The 22,406-nt window shown below is 38.5% G+C and overlaps 1 protein-coding gene and 1 non-coding gene across 2 annotated transcripts in view; one reads left to right on the forward strand and one right to left on the reverse strand.

Annotated features, from left to right (window-relative positions):
• BBS9 (Bardet-Biedl syndrome 9) overlaps positions 1-22,406 on the reverse strand; it is a 469,654-nt gene that overhangs the window by 35,523 nt on the left and 411,725 nt on the right. The window lies entirely within an intron of this gene.
• On the forward strand, positions 15,005-15,111 carry LOC128047113 (U6 spliceosomal RNA). Its single transcript, XR_008199301.1, has one exon. It is a non-coding gene; the product is annotated as a U6 spliceosomal RNA (small nuclear RNA).

Raw genomic sequence — 22,406 nt, forward strand, 5'->3', positions numbered from 1 at the left:
AAAAGAGAGATTATCTCCCAGCAATGAGTTCAGTTTTTGGAGAAACAGGCTGGATCTGCTTTCAATCTCAAATGCCTGGTAAGGCAACATAGAAATATTTGTGAGATTGTTATTCTCATATTATGAGCACACATTACATTTTTACCTCTTTTCCAGAATAAATTGATCAGGGCTTTAAAGTCACAGCCAAGAATTTCTTTATGTAATCTTCCACGGCAGTTTTTAGCACATCTGACACAAAAAGGAATAAATCATTTTCCATCATCATCATCATAATAAAAGAAAAAATCATCATGAGCAGATCATTCCCCATGGGCCAGGTCCCATGCTATCTTCCATGCATTAGGTAATCAGTCCTCACAATGCTACCATTGTATCACTTAAGGAGACAAAGTCTCAGAAGGATTAATTACTTGTTCAAAGTCACATGGCAAGTAAGTGGTTGACTAGAACACAAATTCTTGTCAGCCTGTCTCCATCTATCATTATTCAAAAACACATCACCTCCAACTAATTATATGTTGCCTACCTTAAATTAAAATACCTTCCAATATTAAAATGTAAGAGGTATTATAGGTGAGAGTTAAATATGATGATACATGAGCATAAAGTAGATAGTGTAAAAACAGAACCATAGTTGGTAAATTACATTAAGTAATGTTGTTTTAGTCACCGAGTCATGTCGGATTCTTTTGTGACTCCATGGACAAGTCAGCAAGGGTCCTCTGACAATGGGATTTTGCAGGCAAGAATGCTGGAGTGGATTACCATGCCCTCCTCCAGGGGATCTTCCTGACTCAGGGATCGAACCCATGTCTCCTACACTGGCAGGTGAATTCTTTATCACTGAGTCACCTGGGAAGCCCCATAGCAAGTTTAATAAAAACGCAAGTAAAAGACATCTCTCTCCTCCGCTCTATCCCTCCCTCTCTTCTCTCCCTCCCCTCCTCATTTCCCAATAAAACAGGAGACAACAGAATACTTCCTTGATCTTTAAAGTAAAACAGTAATATAATGAAATGCATTCTTAAATTAATGAATTCCAGGCAAGATTCTTTTAATCTTTCAAAGCTAAAATGAATAAAGCATAAGTTCCAGGAAGAATTTGGCCTTACTGGTAACAGCATACTGAGATCTGAAGTTGTAGGCTAGTTTCTTTCTCAGACACTCCAATCATGCAAAAGGGCCCACCATAAAGAGAGCTTCTTCGAAGCGCTTACTTTGCAACTCATGACTTCACTTTACCAATAAATGCAGGTTGGCACAGTTATTATGTAGCACTCCTACTCAGACATTCCTTCCCTTCACCATCATTTATAGTATGCACTGTGGCTAAACTGACCCGTACGTGCAACTCAATAGGCATAGAAGATTGAGTTATTCACATGAGAATCAATTTTACATTAAACTAAAATAAAAAGTTTCTTTTAAAGAGTTGGGTAAGAGGCCAAAAATACACACCATTTCACTGAAGCAAAAGCACCTTTTAAAGACAGAGCGTTGTTGTAAAATAGTCCCTAAAAATATTATCAAAATTCAATTTTCTAATCAATGTCTTGATTTCAAGTCAGAATAATGTCAGAATTGGCTCAAACAGAATGATTTTTTGTTTTCCACGTAGACTTCACTTCCTGTGTTTGTGGGAACTGTAAATTCTTTTAAAAGCAGTCTCTTAGGATGACAGTCATAGGATGACAATAAATTAAAAGCAAACAACTACTACTAATCCTAACAATAAATCTATTTTTAGATTTTAGGTTCCAGTGGTCTTTACCTGGGTTTAAAATTGAAGTAAAATATATAGATGCCATAAATCTGGGAGCTTAAATCTAAGTGAGTATCAATATATATCCTTGCAAATGATTTTATTATTGACCTGAACTTGTCATTTTGACCCTAGAGATGACATAACACATCTGGAGTACTGTTTTGACAGTGTTTCTGATTTACACATCCAAGGCTCATTGCAGTTGCCTAGGACCTACCAATTTAAGTCAAAGAATATAATCCATAATAACAATCACGCTTTTATTCACACTCTCCAGGGCATCAACAATTTGGCATCAAAATTGACATATTTTGGATTTAAAGAATATTAAGGATGTCTCCTTTCTCATTTCCATGGCTCCTATCACTAAATTTTCAAGACGTAAGGCTTTTTAAGTTAGCGTGGTGAGCTGTTTCAAGTTTAGTTTAGAATACAGGACTGTGACTTATAATAGGGACACACTTGCTTTAATGGAAGCCAATTAACTTAATTTGAGGGGAAGATGGCATTCTCTCCTGTCTGCAGACTGAAACTTTGGTCAACTGCTATCTTTTCAGAGAAGCAGGAGAAAGGAATATTTCATTTCCTTCTGGGTAGTTGCAGTTAATTTTAAGTAGTCCTAGGTAACAGGCATGTACATTTAAAAAGACCTCTCTCCTTAATGAAGCTTCCAGAAGTGATTACTAAAAATGTTTAAAATCCTCTACTGAATACTACAGAGACTTAATATTCAGTCCACCCGCCATGCATACCAATTTCTCCCTTTGATTTTTAAGGATAAATGTAAGGGCCAATTAGATACTCATTGAAATGCCCTGTATGGCACTGCTACATAGAAGACAGAGCATCATTAATATAATCTTCAATTAATAGAAGGAAACCTAATACTGCTTACATGCTTATTCTGAGTTTGAAGTTACTTTGATGTTACAGTAATTTCAATGACATTTTTTATTTATAGTGAAGGACTATTCTTGAAGGATCAGACTATGTAGAATTGCTAAGTGGTCAAATTAATAATACCCATCTCTCCTCAAATCATAGGCAGTGGATTGTAACATGTCATGAGGAATCACTGAATTAACAGCATAGACATCAACAGAAATTCTTATCATGCTTATATTACAAATTTGAGTCACTTCTTATTCTGGAATTTTATAGTTGTTTATTTTTTACCAAGAGATCTTAACTACGATATTTCCCTGTTGGAGGATCACAAATTAAAGCACTTCTTTTTTTCTACTTCACTTGATCACATCACTTGTTTCCTTCTTGCTCCACTGCCTCTTCTCTTGTCTTGTTTAACTTCATCCTCATCCACATCTATTATTATCTCCTTTCTAATTTTCATGGAGAAGTTCCTATTTTTAGGAGGAAGACAGTTGTATTTTTAATTTTCCAGCTAATCTTCCTTTTCATATTACTTCCAAGTTCTTATCTCAGATTCCAAAAAAAGATTAATGTTCCATGAACACTGGAAATTCGTAGCTTCTGTCAATGCTACTGCCTCTAGGATATGAGAAAGGCAAAAGAAAATGCGAATACTGTCCCCTTCCCTCCATCCCTGAGCTATCCTGGCACAGCAGTGAGTAGATTTGAGACTCTAAAACACTGTAGTTGTGGCCACATGAAACATATACACGAAGAAGCAAGAAATAAGACAAGAAAATCATTTCACCCTTCAATATGTAAATTGGTGTCTTGCTGTATCTCACTGTCTGCTGAACTCAGGGTAGGCAAACCAAGAGCAGGGAAGCTAGAAGAAAACTCAGAAGAGCCGTAGGAACTGCAGATGTGTTTATTCTCTACAGGCTGGTACAGCAGCTATAGCAGCAGCAGACATGCTGTATTTTCTCTTCTCGTGGTTGACCCAGTGGACGCAGCCATAATGCGGCCGCAAGGGCTTTTCAGGTGGTGCTCATATATGCGTACCGCACAAAGTAGTCTAAGCGAGCACCTTGTGACACACATCCGCAGTGTTATAAGTGATCTCAGCTGTTACATAACCATGTATTTACGAAACGTGGGCCAAGAAGCCGTGGGGCAAGAGAGCCTGACCATGCCATCATGGCTAATTTGCTCTTTCCCTACAATTGGGGAGGGAGGGTACTGGACAGCTGTAGCAGATTGCTTGCAGAGATGAAGAATCCCGTAACTGTGAAGCTCTTTACAATTGTGTCCATTGATTCTTTTTCAATGTGTTAAGTGGCTTACTAAGGTTATACAGATTGGTAGACTGAAAAAATAAGCTGCAGGATTAAAATGACAGAACTGAAATGTATGGTCCCTGATTACTTGCTGCAATAAGAACAATGAAAGTTTTAAAAGGAAGAGTCTCCAAGAAAGGCAAAAGAAGAAAAAGGCAAGACTGGGTCCATTTAGCATTAGAAAGAGCTGCCTGGAGGAAGTCAGACATCTTCAATTACAAATAGGGAGGGGTGGGTGCTGGTGAGCTATTTTTTTTTTTTTTTCCACTGAAGTCAGGACAAAAGGAAATGAGTTTAAATTACAACAGAGGGGATTAAAGTTAGACATTAAGGGAAAAAACCTTCCTGATGAGAAGACTGGTGAGATAATGGAACACATAATTGAGAGGGCTGTGGAAGCCTATCCCTGGAGATGCTTAAGAATAAACATCTATCTTTTTAGGGATATTTTAGAAACACAATGGCCTGGAGTATTAGAACGGAGACTTTTAGATGTATCTCTCAGCCCTAAAATATTATCGCTTTATTTAATGAGACAGACTGTTCAGTAGTTCATGCCCTGAAACTACAATGAATGGGAGGAGGGGAGGGAAGCAGGGAGCAGCGCTCTTATTTTGACTTTGCTTGGATAAAAGCAGTCTCAGAGCACCTGAATCAAAGCCTATACCCAGGTGTGGCTAATCTCATAATAGTTAATGAATGAGTCTCATAAGGATTTCCAGAGTTACAGCAAGTTTGGACCATGCTCCTTCATTAAGTAATGGGACTGTAAAAATGTCTTCTTTTGGAAAAGGAAGCAGTCAAATCATTTGTAATGTGATGAGGAGATTGAAGTAAGTCTGGTTATCTTGTTTCTACCAAGAATAATCCAACGTGATACCTAAACCAGTTTGGAGAACAGCCAGTTGTTCTACATTTCAGGGTCAGGAAAGAGATATAACCTATACAGAAATTCATCCAGCGCCAAGAGCCTACCATATGCAAACTCAATGCTAACAAACAGGGGTACCAAGGGCACAACACACATCCTCTACACTCAAGGAGCCCACAGCAGGGTTGCATTAGGATATACCAATCTCTATAATACAACGCAATCCTATATAGGGTGCAATGGTCAAATGGTGATAGAACTATGACTCAGGGAGAGAGGGTATTCGGAGTAGGGGGAAAGGCAGGAATGGTCTCAGACACTATCCGAATCATAAAAGTTCACATGAGTCAGCCAGCTGGAATATACAAGATGGGAATCCTAGGCAGAGGACTTGTGTGCCTGAGGACAAGGGAGACCTGAGGACAAGGGAGACCTGAGAACAAGGGAAAAATATGCTTCCTTCTAGGAGTCTGTGGATAGCTCAGAATGGTAGCTGCCTAATTGGCAAGTACGAGTGAAAGGGCTGGAGACACAGAAGCCAGATCACAGTGGGACTCAGGAGTCACGGCAGATAACCAGCAGTTTACTGTGAAGGCAATCAGGACTTCAACTCAGGAGGGACATCATCACATCATACGCGTCTGCATGGGTTGCACAAGATACGTAAATTCAACTAGCAGCATATTGGGCTGAGATTTTTCAGCACCTGGATAATGGCTGGTCAGGTGAGCATTCAATTTCCAGGCTGGTTGACTGCCTATGTCCAAGCCACAGTATTATTTTTATTGGGTAAGCGGCCATCTAAAGTATCAGTCAGGCAAGCCTGCTGGTTCATCCTTCCTCTATGTCCAACAGCTAAATGATGATGTGGTAACACAATGGGCAATTCTTGGCATTTACTTCTTAAAAGAAAAAAAAACTAAAAACTAAAAACGCATGGTTGGCTAACTCCATTCTTAAAGAGCAGCTTATATCACTTGTACTCTCCTGACACCAGAAATTAAAAAAGAAAATGTCAAGAGTTACGGAGTTCTATTTTATCATCATCAAATATCCTGCGGCTTTAGAGCAATTATCATTGTGCTTTACCCATCAGCTAAGCAATGTTTATTCCTGGTTTTCTATGGACACAAACATGTTTAGGAAATCAACTACGAAAATAAGTGTGGCCACTGGGGACAATTCTCGTGCTAATGATCATTTTCACCAAAAGCAGGGAGCAGGGTTATGAATCATCTGTGACCACTTATGCTTAAGCTGAATACATTAAAATTTAATGGTTTCAACACAAGAAGCCAGTCATAAGTCTGCACATCAAGGCACTAATGTGTTGGGCCTAATTGTACTTAGATGAAGTAAGTCAGGAATGCATGGCAGCCAACCATATTTTGCTATAAAATGAAAATTATGAATCTCTAATCACAAGTGAGGATTCCTTTTATAATTCATTATTCATGGTTTAATTCACTTTAAATTATTCATTTTCTCAAATGTTATTGCTATGGCGTTTTAAACTTTTCTACTCCTCCACTTTCAAGTGATAAATGCCTGAAAACTGAGTGGTCTCAGGCCTTTGATATAATAAAGTACTGCTTCAACATGCTGCTGGCTCTGCTCAAAACCACTCCAGATTATGAATGCACATCGACTATTCAAGTTTAGGACTGCCACCTTTCATGTGGTCTAAGAGATAACAAGTTCATAAAAAACCTCCTATTTCAAGAATTGTCATTTCTAGTAAACCCTAAGCTTTGAAATAAGGCCTCCTCTATGATCTGGCCCCTACTCAGTTTACCAACCCCGTCCGCTGTCATCCTCCCCAATCACCTTGGCCTTCTTTCCTACTTGCTTTGCATTTCCCATTCCCTCTCTCTAGGACATCGACTGCTTCCCCTATTCTCACTCCCAACCCCACCAAGGGCATCTTCATACAGAGGGCTCCTTCCCACCTCACTGCAGATAACCCCTCTTTAGGAAGGGTTCCCCAATCCCTCCTCCCCCTGCTGGTTCCTATTTACCACACTACCTTGCCTTCGTATTTTTCATTATAGTTTGTAATTATCTTGTTATGTGTTTGTGTATTGCCTTCCTTCCCCACTGGGATGGATGGTTTATTAGGGCAGAGCCTTCATCTACTTTGTTCACCTCTGTACACCTAGACTTCTGCATGATAATAAGCACATAATAAGTACTCAATTATGGTTTATATAATAAACACAATTTTAATTCCAATAGATAATGATTAAAGTATATTTTAACCTGAAACCACCTCTTCAGTTAAAGAGGTACAATTTACCCCCAATTCTCTTCACATCCTTCTATGAGCTGACTATGAGGCATCAAAGGCTCCGCCCAAGCAATCAGCAGAGTCACAGGAAGTAGAACTTGGGACAGTTTCTGGTGAAGGGTCGTATCACAGACACACAGAGAAGGATACTGAGATCCTAACAGTTAGAGGCAAAGAAAAAGAAACTGAGGTTCAGAGAGGTTGAGAGAAAAACCATCTGTCTGTATTTCAGCATCCTGCATTCCATGGAGAATTCCAAGCATCCAAGTCAACAGGAAGATCTTCAAAAAGAAAAAAGCCTGGAAGCAACTTGGAGCACTATCAACTTGGATCAACTCCTTAGAAATGCTACAAAACCACGTGTAGCTTAGTTTCAGACTGAAACCTTCTCGTGGATACAGAAAGAGGACAGACACTCTTTGCCCAGGATCACCCCTCATCAGCTGTCATGGTCCACCACCACTGCTTTCCTTGTTAAGAGTCTCTTCTGAAAAAAAAAAACAAAACCATTAACCAGATCATTTTATGCACAGGAGTTAAATACAAAATGAAAGGAAATAAATAGGTCAAGTTAATAAACAGTAAGTCTGTGAGTTACTGAAGTATATTTTCACAGTAAAAATCAAAGTCTGACTGGCACCTTTGTGCATTTTATGCTTTCTCAAATTAAGTGATGTTTCTGGCTAGCACACAATGTGTTACTACAATAAGGAAAACTTGGATTCAGATATTAAATATGAATTCATGATGATGGCCTTTGAAGTAATTTAAAAACCTATTCAAATGGAAACTGAGTGTATAATTACTAATACTAGACATTCTTGGAAAAGGCAAGTAGAAAAAGTAAAATATCTTCAGATAAGCAGTCCACTTAAGAATCTTGGGATTATTGAGAGATGACTTTACAAGCAATGAAGACAAGGTTATCAAGGTTTTTCTTAGTAATAATAAGTTTTTTCATGACACTTTTTTGAAATATTTTTATTGGCATTTGTAGGAGACCTGAAGCCAGGAAGAAGAAGAGTAACTGGTCTTATTATGAAATCCATGCCTAAAATGATAAAGGCTCAGAAAAAGGGAATTAAGTAAATATTTGCTAAATAACCGATGAGGCAAATAAATAGTAGATAAATATTAAAAATTAACTTTCAACTCCCAGTCCCACATGTAATCCTTTAGATTAGGCTGATTTTCTTTCAGACAGTCTTATACTTCTCATGGCTTGCCCTTCTCATTACTTATTAAAACAAGATTTTGAAATGTCTACTGAAGTTATTCAAAAATTGCTCTTTTGGACTTAGGTGGCTAATGTAGCAATATAATTTACAGAGGATACATTATGTTAGACCTTACACCGATTCTGTGATGTTCCCAGATGCCCACCAAGGACTCCAGCAAACTGACACCTCTAAAGTCATTTTCCTGGCATCCTGAGACAAGTTTAGTGCCAGGTCTTCAAATATGAAAAGCTCATATGTCATCCCATTATGCCACCTAGCCCCAGACAGCGCACCTTTAAAATAGATTTATTTAGGCTATAAACTTACCGGACAGTGCCTCTGTCTTCAAACATATTACACTGAAACAGCTGGGAAAATAAAATCCCAACTTTCCAATGCTGAAATCTCTGAGGCCAATTTGAAGTAGGAAGGGGCTATCAAATTCTATAATAGATGCAAATTTAGATGATGTTTTGTAATGTATTAAAGAAATAATGCACAAAAAGCAAAATATAAGACTGGCAAAACTCGAGGGTTCACCATCTTTGTGTTTTAGTCACAGTTCAGTAATACTACTCAACACAGTAAGCAGTAGAGGTTTCACAAATTTAATTCAAAAATAGTTCCAGATAGGGGACATATTCCACTAAACATCAGAGTATATAATTCACTTAATGTCAGTAAACTCACTCATTCCTGTTGCCCTGGAAGACATTCTTTATCTAATGAATCTTTGAGATTATTAAATAACCCATAAGAAATTAGTCTGTATCTCAAGAAAATCCCCTAGTGACACTGGGAAAAAAATACACAATACTACATAACGTTTAGTCTGCCAAGTGTTATCAGCTTATATAAACAAAAACAGTCATCATGTATTTTGTGTCCACATTGAGTTTATGCTCTAAGTAAGAACGATATGCAGCACAGAGAACCAGAGAGTGTAACAAAAAGTGCCAATGTGAAGTACTGACAGTAAGTATAGGGTTGAAACATGAAATTGCAAACATTATTTTATCTATAGGAATTAGAATAATTAGCTAAGGATAGAATATTCAGGGAAGGCTTCCTACAGGAAAAGTGGACATGAGATAAGCACTCAAATCAACTTGGATATAACTGAACTCATGACCTGTTTCTATCAAGCTTCATCCTCTTCCAAAGATGCCTTCTCAATGAATGGAGCACCAGCCAACTGGAACAAGCAATACAGGACCCCTCCCCAATATTTCTCCTTTCCAATTAACCCTTCAGTTCAGTTCAGTTCAGTAGATCAGTCGTGTCTGACTCCTTGTGACCTGATGGACTGCAGCATGCCAGGCCTCCCTGTCCATCACCAACTCCCAGAGTTTATGCAAACTCATGTCTGTTGAGTTGATGATGCCATCCAAACATCTTATCCTCTGTTGTCCCTTCTTCTCCTGCTCTCAATCTTTCCCAGTGTCAGGGTCTTTTCAAATGAGTCAGCTCTTCACATCAGGCAGCCAAAGTACTGGAGTTTCAGCTTCAACATCAGTCCTTCCAATGAACACTCAGGACTGATCTCCTTTAGGATGGACTGGTTGGATCTCCTTGCCGTCCAAGGGGCTCTCAAGAGTCTTCTCCAACACCACAGTTCAAAAGCATCAATTCTTTGGTGCACAGCTTTCTTTATAGTCTGACTCTCACATCCATACATGACCACTGGAAAAACTATAGCCTTGACTAGACAGACCTTTGTTGGCAAAGTAATGTCTCTGCTTTTGAATATGCTATCTAAGTTGGTCATAACTTTCCTTCCAAGGAGTTAAGTGTCTTTTCATTTCATGGCTGCAGTCACCATCTGCAGTGATTTTGGAGCCCCCAAAAATAAAGTCTGACACTGTTTCCACTGTTTCCCCATCTATTTGCCGTGAAGTGATGGGACCAGATGCTGTGATCTTAGTTTTCTGAATGTTGAGCTTTAAACCAACTTCCTTACTCTCCTCTTTCACTTTCACTCAACTTTCACTCAACTGGAATTCCATCACCGCCACTAGCTTTATTCGTATTGATGCTTCCTAAGACCGACTTGACTTCACATTCCAGGATGTCTGGCTCTAGGTAGTGACCACACCACCATGATTATCTGGGTCATGAAGACTTATGTCCTATCAATTAACAAATCTGCTCATTTTCTCTTCTGAAGAAGTTCTCATGGCTATCTCTCTTCATGATTTCACTGCTACTTTCAAGTCTGAACCTCTATAATCTCTTGCCTCATAGTATTTATCTCACTTTGTAACTGGATATCTGTATGATTGGGTTTCCTTGGTGGCTAGATGGTAAAGAATCTTCCTGCAACACAGGAGACCCGGATTTAGTCCCTGGGTTGGGTAGATCCCCTAGAGAAGGAAATGGCAACCCACTCCAGTATTCTTGCCTGGAGAATTCCAGGGACAGAGGAGCCTGTATGATTATTTCATTAATTTATGAAATAGACTATATGATATACAAAATGTCTTAGAACCTCAGGTAGAAATCTGTCAGCTCCCACCTCTGCCCTCATCTTGCTCCATCTTAGCAGCATGTGACAATGCTGACTTTGGAAATTCTCCCTTCTTGGCTTCCATGTGGCTCCTTTCTCACACTTTTCCTTTTACTCATTCCTTGGCTACTTCTCTTCAATTTCCGATGTTGGTTCCTGCCCTTCTTCCTGACCTCTAGATGCTGGAAGGCCTCAAGGTTTAGATGAGGCCTCCCTTCTCTTTTCTCTCTCCATATGAGTGAGCCAGTCCAGCTTCAAAGCCTGTGATACAGAGGCTGCCATCTCCCGACAGTCTCCCCTGAGCACCAGACCACTCAGTATTTACAACTGGGTGCCCACTAGGCTTCACAAATGGAATAGGTCCAAAACTGAGTCTTCTACTCTGCCCTTCCTATCACCCACGTTCACACACATACTGTTCTTCCTCCAGATTCCCTCCTTTCACCAACAATACTACTTTCTACCTTGTTACTAAAGCCGACATTCCAGAAGTCATCTTTGCTTCCTTGTCTGACCCTAACGTGCAATCCATCACCATGTTCTACATATTCCAGACTCTGAAGTAGGCCATTGTGACAACCCCAGTCATCATCACCTCTTGCCTACATGTCTACAATAGTCTCCCTAGCTCTCCCTCCAGCTGTTTTCCAAATCATTCTGGACATAGTAGCCATAGTAATTCTTGAAAACATACATCAGATCACATAATTTATCTGCTTAAAACCATTTGATGGCTTCCCACTACTCACAGTATGTGTATGTGTGTGTGAGCGTGTGTGTGAGCGTGTGTGCACATGCGTGCATGCTCAGTAGCATTTGAGTCTTGGAGACCCTATGGACTATATAGCCCACCAGGTTCCTCTGTCCACAGAATTTTTCGAAGCAAGAATACTGGAATAGGTTGCCATTTCCTTCTCCAGTGGATCTTCCTGACACAGGGATCAAACCTGCGTCTCTTGCATCTCCTGCATTGACAGGTGGATTCTTTAACAATAGTGCCACTTGGGAAGCCCACTACTCATAAGGTAACATCTAAATTCCTGACCATGGACTGTAAGGAGTATTACATGATGTGGCTCTCCTTTCCTCATTAAGATCAAGCCATCAAGCATATTTTGAATACACTGAGCCCCTTCTAGCCTCTAGCCCTTTAAAATCCTTTTCAAAATTATTAGGTATAATTAACAAAGATGTAAAAGATTTAAAGTTTACATGTGATAATTTGATATATGATATGGGAGAGTATTCCCCTTGATGATTTAATTAACACATTCATTAGCTCAGATACTTACATATGTGCCTGCATGTGTATGAATATGAACTACTCTCAGCAAATCAAAGCTTTTGAATCCTATTCTTTCAGCTTGGAATGCTACTCCCCTAGATCCTCATTTCTCATCTTCCACACCACAGAAGCCTCCTCCAATCACCCTGTATAAAGTAGCCCCTACCTGTGCAACTCTTTCAACTTCCTTTGTTACACTGTACATAACAACCTGCAGTTCTCCTATTTAGCCGTACCAACTGTTTATTATCTGATTCCTATGCCAGAAGTAAGCTCCCATGAAGCTGGAAATCTCTCTTCTTGATCAGCATATTCCAATGCCCAGTACAGTGCCTAGAACATGACAAAGTTTTTTTGTTGTTGTTGTTAAAAAACAAAAAAACAGTCCTATCTTCATGAAGAAAATTCCTTTCCCCCCTTGAAAAATTTTACACATGCCCATTATGCTGCTAATATTGTTCCCTATACCAAAGATGAATTGTTTACAGATACTGCTATTAGCTTTATCCCAAATTTATATATGAGTGACCACAGTATAATTGGTATAATTTATAAGTCTGGAGAGGAAGAAAAAGAATAGAGTCGATGTAATATAGCAGAGGAAAGCTGGGCAAAGTTTAGAAATGAGAAAGTAACACCAGAAAAGTCAAGGTGGACTGTTTGCCACTGTGTCTGTAGTAACGAGAACAGTGCCCGAAACATACTACACATGCAACAAAAATTTCACTTTGGGGTCTCAGTCTGGCTTTGTACATGATATGTTTTTAAAATGGAAATGGTGCATTAAGTTCATCATTTATAAATTTATAAAGTGTAAAAATTATCAATGATTTTCCATGACATAACAGGTCAAGTTTTAAAAATTTAGCAGCCTTGTATTTTATCTAATTTTGAAAGGAAAGATTTTTTTATCTCTTAAATAAAAACAGGTAACAATATTAGGTAACTTGTCTGCCTATATATGACTAAATGTCCCATTGACAAAGTATGCTGTATCAAACTTTATTTTTTCATTAGTTCAGTTCAGTTCACTTTGGTCACTCAGTCATATCCAACTCTTTGCAACCCCATGGGCTGCAGCACATCAGGCTTCCCTGTCCATCACCAACTCTCAGAACTGACTCAAACTCATGTCCCTTGAGTCAGTGATGCCATCCAACCATCTCATCCTCTGACGTCCCCTTCTCCTCCCACCTTCAATCTTTCCCAGCATCAGGATGTTTACCAACGAGTCAATTCTTCCCATCAGGTGGCCAAAGTACTGGAGTTTCAGCTTCAGGATCAGTCCTTCCAATGAATATTCAGGACTGATTTCCTTTAGGATGGACTGGTTGGATCTCCTTTCTGTCCAAGGGACTCTCAAGAGTCTTTCTCCAACACCACGGTTCAAAAGCATCAATTCTTTGGGGCTCAGCTTTCTTTATAGTTCAACTCTCATATCCATACATAACTACGGGAAAAACCACAGCTTTGACTAGACGGACCTTTGTTGGTAAAGTAATGTCTCTGCTTTTAATGTGCTGTCTAGCTTGGTCATAACTTTTCTTCCAAGGAGCAAGTGTCTTTTAATTTCATGGCTGCAGTCACCATCTGCAGTGATTTTGGAACCCCCAAAAATAAAATAGCCACTGTTTCCACTGTTTCCCCATCTATTTGCCATGAAGTGATGGGACCAGATGCCATGATCTTCGTTTTCTGAATGTTGAGCTTTAAGCCAACCTTTTCACTCTCCTCTTTCACTTTCATCAAGAGGCTTTTTAGTTCCTCTTCACTTTCTGCCATAAGGATGGTGTCATCTGCATATCTGAGGTTATTGATATTTCTCCCAGCAATCTTGATTCTAGCTTGTGCTTCATCCAGCCCAGTGTTTCTCATGATGTACTCTGTATAGAAGTTAAATAAGCAGGGTGACAATATACAGCCTTAACGTACTCCTTTCCCTATTTGGAACCAGTCTGTTGTTCCATGTCCAGTTCTAACTATAGCTTCCTGACCTGCATACAGGTTTCTCAAGAGGCAGGTCAGGTGGTCTGGTAGTCCCATCTCTTTCAGAATTTTCCACAGTTTACTGTGATCCACACAATCAAAGGCTTTGGCATAGTCAATAAAACAGAAGTAGATGTTCTTCTGGAACTCTCTTGCTTTTTTGATGACCCAACGGATGTTGGCAACTTGATCTCTGGTTTATCTGCCTTTTCTAAATTCAGCTTGAACATCTGGAAGTTCGTGGTTCACGTAACGATGAAGCCTGACTTGGAGAATTTTGAGCATTACTTTGCTAGCGTGTGAGATGATTGCAATTGTGCAATAGTTTGGGCATTCTTGGCATTGCCTTTCTTTGGGATTAGAATGAACACTGACCTTTTCCAGTCCTGTGGTCACTGCTGAGTTTTCCAAATTTGCTTGCATACTGAGTGAAACTCACCAAACTTCACACTTGAACCCTTGGTATCTGCCATTCCATTTCCTTATAACTAGTAAGCTGGGGCCCTGCATGCCTTGCCATACCACTCACTAGTACAATGTATTTACTTTTTGTTTTATGGGGTTTAAACTTGATTATTGTTTTATGGGCTTTAAACCCATAAATATCTTAGAACAAAAGCCAAAAATATCTTAAAACAACCAATATGCAAATGCTTATACTAAATAAAAATCTTCCTATCAGTATTAGCATAAATCACAGCTTCTGAAGCTAGAGATTGATATTATATTTTTCAGGAACATTTTACACATGACATGGAGTATTGCTCAGAAAGCAGATATGAGAGAAATTCTAACTAACCAAAATACTATTTATTTTTAAATAAAAATCAAACATTTTAAAAACAAAAAGCTACCTTTTAAAAAGCATAGAGTTGTGCTCGCTTTGGCAGCACATATACTAAAATTGGAATGATACAGAGAAGATTAGCATGGCCCCTGTGCAAGGATGACACACAAATTCGTGAAGTGTTCCATAGTTTTTGCACAGCAGGATCCTCTACGACCCACCTCTCAGAATATTGGAAATAAAAGCAAAAATAAACAAATGGGACCTAATTAAAATTAAAAGCTTCTGCACAACAAAGGAAACTATAAGCAAGGTGAAAAGACACCCTTCAGAATGGGAGAATAGCAAATGAAGCAACTGACAAAGTATCAATCTCAAAAATATACAAGCAATTCCTGCAGCTCAATTCCAGAAAAATAAACGACCCAATCAAAAAATGGGCCAAAGACCTAAACAGACATTTCTCCAAAGAAGACATACAGATGGCTAACAAACACATGAAAAGATGCTCAACATCACTCATTATCAGAGAAATGCAAATCAAAACCACAATGAGGTACCATCTCATGCCAGTCAGAATGGCTGTTATCCAAAAGTCTACAAGCAATAAATGCTGGAGAGGGTGTGGAGAAAAGGGAACCGTCTTACACTGTTGGTGGGAATGCAAACTAGTACAGCCACTATGGAGAACAGTGTAGAGAAAACTGGAAAGAGAACTGCCATATGACCCAACAATCCCACTGCTGGCCATAGACACTGAGGAAACCAGAATTGAAAGAGACACATGTACCCCATGTTCATCGCAGCACTGTTTATAATAGCCAGGACATGGAAGCAACCTACATGTCCATCAGCAGATGAATGGATAAGAAAGCTGTGGTACATATACACAATGGAGTATTACTCAGCCATGAAAAAGAATACATTTGAATCCGTCCTAATGAGGTGGATGAAACTGGAGCCTATTATACAGAGTGAAGTAAGCCTGAAAGAAAAACACCAATACAGTGTACTAACGCATATATATGGAATTTAGAAAGATGGTAATGATAACCCTGTATGCGAGACAGCAAAAGAGACACAGATGTATAGAACAGTCTCTGTGGGAGAGGGAGAGGGTGGGATGATTTGGGAGAATGGCACTGAAACATGTATAATATCATATGTGAAACGAATCCCCAGTCCAGGTTCGACGGATGATACAGGATGCTCGGGGCTGGTGCACTGGGAGAATCCAGAGGGATGTACAGGGAGGGAGGAGGGAAGGGGGTTCAGGATGGGGAACACGTGTACACCTGTGGCAGATTCATGTTGATGTATGGCAAAACCAATACAATATTGTAAAGTAATTAGTCTGCAATTATATAAATAAATTTATATTAAAATAATAATAATAATAGAAAGCATAGAGTTGAGACATATTATACACAGAAATACAACTAAAGGCATTTTACTTTTCAGAATCAGGTTATATACTCTAAGAGCCACTAGATAGAATAGTTTTTCATTTTCACTTTTAATTGTTTAGGAAATATCACATTACACATAAATCAGAAGGGTCTAGTTATTCCAATGATTTATTTGAATAAACAAACACACTAAAAATGTTTTTCTTTCAAAGTTTAATGTGAAAAGTGCGTTTTAAAGGCTGGGAGCACAGACCTGACTTCATTCAACAGTTCTAACTGCAAGAACATCATCATTCCTTGTAAGGGCTGTGTAGTGTCATTCCCAGTTTAGGCCAGGTATTTTGGCCAGAAATAAAAATGGGAATGGGCCACCTTGCTGGATCTGCCCCTTCTATCTGTGGGTATTCTCATTATTTTAAATGAAAATAATGTGACATAAAAATAAGTTTCAGTGACTGTCTCACATAAGTAACTGACTGATGAGTTTATTCTAAGTACTTGAAATACTTTATCCAGGGACCCTAAAATCTAAAGGAGAATTAAAAACAATACATACAATTTTAATAATCTTGAATTTCTACTGAAAGCACAGAAGTTATTGTTGAAGATCAAATTCCTCAGAGAGAGAACAGGTCCTGGGAGTAACAGTTGAAGGAAAGAAAACAGGATATGTGTTTACTCCAATTTGGAGGTGAACCAGTAAAACCTTACTATTGAAGACAGACTCACTGAGGTAGCAGAAGTTCGGGTAGGGGTAAAAGTTGAGAGGAAGAAAACTAGAAAAGATTTTTTACAAGTTGAATCAGTAGAAATCCCTTCAAACCATCAGCTGCTGGAATAAATACAAACTTTTTATCCTCACATTTGAATATAAAATAGTCCCGTATATCAATTAAACATGGGAGAAAAGTTTTATTTTTTTATATCATACAAAGCCTCAGAGATAAGTACCTTCCAAGGGATGCTCCAGTGTTACGGAAGTACTCCTTCTTTTGGTCAACCTACACAATTTTTAATGATATCGAAAATTACACAGTTAGGGTTTCCATTATAATATCTCATGTGAAATTAGTCCAAAGAAGAGACAGCTCACATTTACAGCTGGATGAGGGTAAAAATGTACATATTAAAGATCTGTTCATATGACATGGCACATTTACAGCTGGATGAGGGTAAAAATGTACATATTAAAGATCTGTTCATATGAAATGGCTGAAGAAATAGAAATAGTGATGTACTTTAGGAGTTATTTAATTCATCCCCCTACTCTCAGGCAGGGTTTTTCCCAAATTATCTTCAGACTGTTGACTATCTGTATTAGTTTAAACATCTGCAGGGAAGGAAATTCCTCAAACTCCCCTGGTATTCTACTCCTGTTTTAACAGCCCTTCTTCCAAGAAACTGGGCTTTGGTCATCACATTGTAATTAGTTACCAGCCGGCTTATCTATCAACAAGTATTTGTTAAGTACACACAGGGAGAACGTTATTCTATTAGGTCTTTGATGGTAGACCTTCCCCTATAGTTACTCCTAATTGCTTCTCCTGTCAAATACAGCTCTAATCCTGGATTCAAATATTCTTCAATTAACCTTTCTTCATTCCATTATGGACTCCCTATTACAATGGATGACCCAGGAATTGAACCCAGGTCTCCTGCATTGCAGACAGATTCTTTACCATCTGAGTCACCAGGGAAGCCTCATAATTATTAATAGGAGCAACCCTATTAAAAACTGCATGCTTTCTTTACTTCTAACAATATAGTTTGATTTTCAAAATAATTTTGAAGCAATATGCTGTTTCAAAACAAGGTGGTGCTATCTCAGTATTTCAATGAGAAAATTATAGCTCTAGAGGAAGAAGTAGCTGCACAATTGCTAAATGTCTGAGCTTGTCCCTCCCACAGCAGCCACTGCAAATCAACCTGAATTTACTGCCTCACCATTCACCCCGTTCTTGCTCTCTTGCAGATTATTATAAAACTTTACTTCTCCAAAGCTCATGTGTCTGAACTTCATGAAATGTTCTTTTTTAAAATCTCCCCATATTTCCAATTTATATCTGGCTTCTCATTTGTTTCCCTTCTCAAATACTCTTTTCAGTTTAACTGTATTTTAGATTATTCCTCTGCTTCCTCAAACCTCCCCATTTAATGTGAATGTTGGATTTTTAGCCCTCTCATCCTACCATCATTCCCCAACCTTCAAACATCTTGAAATATATTTTCTAAAGAGAAGAAAAGGAAAAGAAATAAAAACCTTGATAAAAGCCTACTTCTTCTTTCATTTGCCTTCCTATACTGTTCCTTCCAGTTACAGATGGATCTTTCCTTGACCTTCTGTCCTAAATAGTACTGACACCATTTCTGCTGGGAATTGTTTGAAATTCACCTCCTCCATGTAGAATGCACTTCTTATCTGGTTCTGCAAATAAATCCCAAATCCAGTGTTCCCTGCCTCTGCCTTCACTACCATAGTGTTCCTCCAATGACAGAGTTTCAGTGATGGCCTCTAAGCTGAGGATACTAAAATCTACTTTTAAGCTTTAATCTTTCCCTTCAATTCAAATCCCTCAGATCCAGATATTAACATATCTCTTTTCTTGGATGCATCTTAGTCATCTCAAGCTCACTGTATTTGAAATAAAGCACATTATTCATAACAAAATTACAAACAATGATTTCCATCAATGCAATTTAAAAACTTGATGAAACTTCTATATTCTTCCCTATTTTTCATATTCCCCTCTCTCCTGTGTACCACTATCAGATTAGTATGTCTAAAACACAGGGAGTTGTTTTTGCTTTGTTTTTTAAATCACTTTTCAAAATGGAATAGAACGCTGTCCTTTATAAATCACTTATATCTTAATCTAAACAGTTTCCTTCACCATTTGCTCAATCTCTTTTATCTAGCTTTTCAATTTCTATATCAACTGGTGCTTACTGATCTACCAAACTAAATTTCCAACCTAAAATTTAAGCAGTTTATTTATAGACCTATATCTCCTTGCTTAAATTAACAACTCTATCTATTGTACCTGCCACTGTCCTTTCTGAATATCTAAAATTCACACCTACTTTAAGAGTTAGCTTCTTTATAAACAGCTCCACTGATTCATTCCGAAAACATAAGGTAGACCAAAGTTAGTTTCCTATTTTTGATACCAGACTACAGTCTATGAAATGTTACCATTGGGGAAAGCTGGATGAGAGTACCTGGGATTCTATGTAGTATTTTTGCATCTTCCTATGAGTCTGTAATTATTTCAAAATAAGAAGTTTAAAAAATATATGATGGGCATCAACTATATATATACTAGGCATAAATAGGATGCTATGTTCACACACACAAAAAAGGAATAAAATGTAAGTCCTTCATGCACTTAGCTATTACCTGGAGGCATTATGGACTGACTTGTGTCCTCCCCAAAATTCATAGGTTGAAGCCCTAACCAGCCCCCCAATGGGGCTGTATTTGGAAATAGGGCCTTTAAAGAGGTGATTAAGGTTAAATGAGGTCATGAGGGTGAGGCCTCAACCCAAAAGTACTAGTGTCCTTGTAAGAGGAAGAAGACACACCAGGCGTGTGCACAGAGAGAAAAAGGCCACGTGCAGGCACAGAGGCACAAAGCAGACGGGAAAAGACAAGCCCGAGCCAAAGACAAGCTATCAGGAACGGTTTCTATAGCAAAAGAAGAGTTACGAAATGAGAACGCTCTAAGAAGGGAATGGTGTTATTGAAAAAGCCTTCAGAGAGAACTGAGGTTTATAGCCAAAGTGCTCACCTAATTTAGTAATTATGAAGTCACTTGTGAAAAGGGTAGAAAATTGCTCAGAGATCAATAATTTGCACGATTTGGCCTATTTTCAGAGATGAGATATAGAGGTAGGAAGGAGGCAGAATCCATAAACAAGCTGCACGAAGTCCTGAAGAACCTGCATTTGTTTATCACAACTGAAATATAAACAAGCCCCATAAACACAGGTCATTACCCTTGAATACTGTAAAAGTCATTAATTTTCCTGATTTACAAAACTGACCATTTCTTCGTTACTACCGTTTCTGATACTACGGTCATTTTATTGTTGGCATTTTTACCACAGTCTCTTTTTATAAAAGTTATATATGTTATTTATAGGAAAATGTACACCTTATATGGAAGAGAAATAGTAGGAGGATGCTAAGACACCACCTGTAACTGCCCCATCCAGGGTAACTATCATTAACACATACCTCAGTTCACGTGCTTCTGGACCAGATCTTAAGAAGTAGACAGCTGAAACTGTTTTTTGCTTTCTGCCTTTGCTGACTTAACTTAGAAAGGCCTATCTCACCTCCATATCTATGTATTTACCTCTATTTTGTTCTGTTCAAGCAGTGTCCCTTTTTTTTACATTTAAATCTCCTACCCATCTGAAATGTATTGTGGCACATGTTATGGACTAGGGAATCTACTTTTCCTCCAAATGGCTGGTCTGTTCCCAGCAACATTTTTCAATTAATTCACCGTGTCCTTTCTCCATTGCTTTGAAATGCCACATCAGCACATGAGATCAGAATTTAGGCTAGCGCATTCTAAATTCTTACATAATTGGGGGGAGGGGGATTCTCCTATGTTCTAATTATCTCAATTATAGTAATAAAAAACAAAAGCATAATACAAAGATAGTCGCTCAAAAACTAACTGGCCACTTATAAAACTAGTCTCTACTCAAGCTTCTTTCCACATTCAACACTATATGAATCCCCACCTGCCATCGACTTCTTATATTGGTTCATCTTTCAGTGACTGTTGGAAATTGTTACAAATACAGCATAAAGGGGTTGCAGAGGGAAATTACAACTCTTGCAAATGATACAAAATACAATGCAAATTAGGTGTTATTAGAGAACCACTTGTACCACATGCATGGACAGTACCCAGGGAAAATCTGGCAATTGGTCCAGTTAACAATGAAGTGAAGAATTGGTTAGAATAATGACAAGATAAATATTTCTGAAGAAAATCGTTTGCATAAAAATGATAGGCCCCTAGGAAAATGGATAACACGTTGGAATGTGTTTTCTTAAAAATGGCCTTCTTTTTTAAAGGTGCTAGTTAGGCCAAATTTGAGTGTCCTTCATCATACCAGAAACAGAACGTAAACAAACACCTCACGCAACTCCTTCATAGCTGTCTCTAAGAACTGCTATAACATAACAGACATCACATAAATTTTGGCAAATACATGGTAAACTTACTGTTGATTTCAATTTTACTTATTTTTCAAACAAATCTTTTGTTTTCCCAAGGACAACAATGAAATGGCTCCAGTTTCAGGGAGTCTTTTCCTGATACCAATTAGTCTCGAACCTTCCATAATCAATCTAGCAATGTAAGGTAAACCTCAGCCCTAAGCACCTGCAAGGATGAAGCAAACATGTATGAGAAAGTCAGCTAGACCACTAAAGGCATTCACATTCAGATTTTTTAAAAAACACTACACCGGTGGCCCCATGCAACTCTTGTTCTAAGGGTAGAATTCATATCACTGAGATTGAGAAAAAGGCATACAACGAAAGTGCAATATTCCCCAGCAGAAAGATGTGAGCGGTAGAGGTAAGAAGAGAAATATAAGTTTGATGGTTCTGTAATAAAAAGAATACCCAGTAAAGGTTAGGTTATATGCTGACGCAGAATGTGAGGGTTGATAAAGGCAAGCAGGAGAAATGTGAGGCAATGAAGTCCTTAAGGTAATTCCCACTGGGGAAGATTTTCATATTCTGAGTGCCAGGGAGGATGTTGTCATCATGGCCTTTACTGGAGCACAGAAAGGGCACATACAAGGTGCCAGGCTCATAAAGTCAGGAGGCTAGAAAAGACCAAGGGTTTTTTATTCTGAGATGTTTATTCATCTGCCATTTAATAGGGAACACGGTAAAATTACACACACTCCTGCCTTTTAATACCAACCACTAAGTCACTTCATCGTTCTAGAGCCTTCGTTACACCAGCTGTTAGGTAAGGGAGGCAAACCAGATGATTTCTGAGTTCCTGCCCAACCATTAAAAAGAAGATAGTGTCGGCGAAAAATGT

The sequence above is a fragment of the Budorcas taxicolor genome, chromosome 4 (assembly GCF_023091745.1).
Source record: "Budorcas taxicolor isolate Tak-1 chromosome 4, Takin1.1, whole genome shotgun sequence".
NCBI classification, from domain to species: Eukaryota; Metazoa; Chordata; class Mammalia; order Artiodactyla; family Bovidae; genus Budorcas; species Budorcas taxicolor.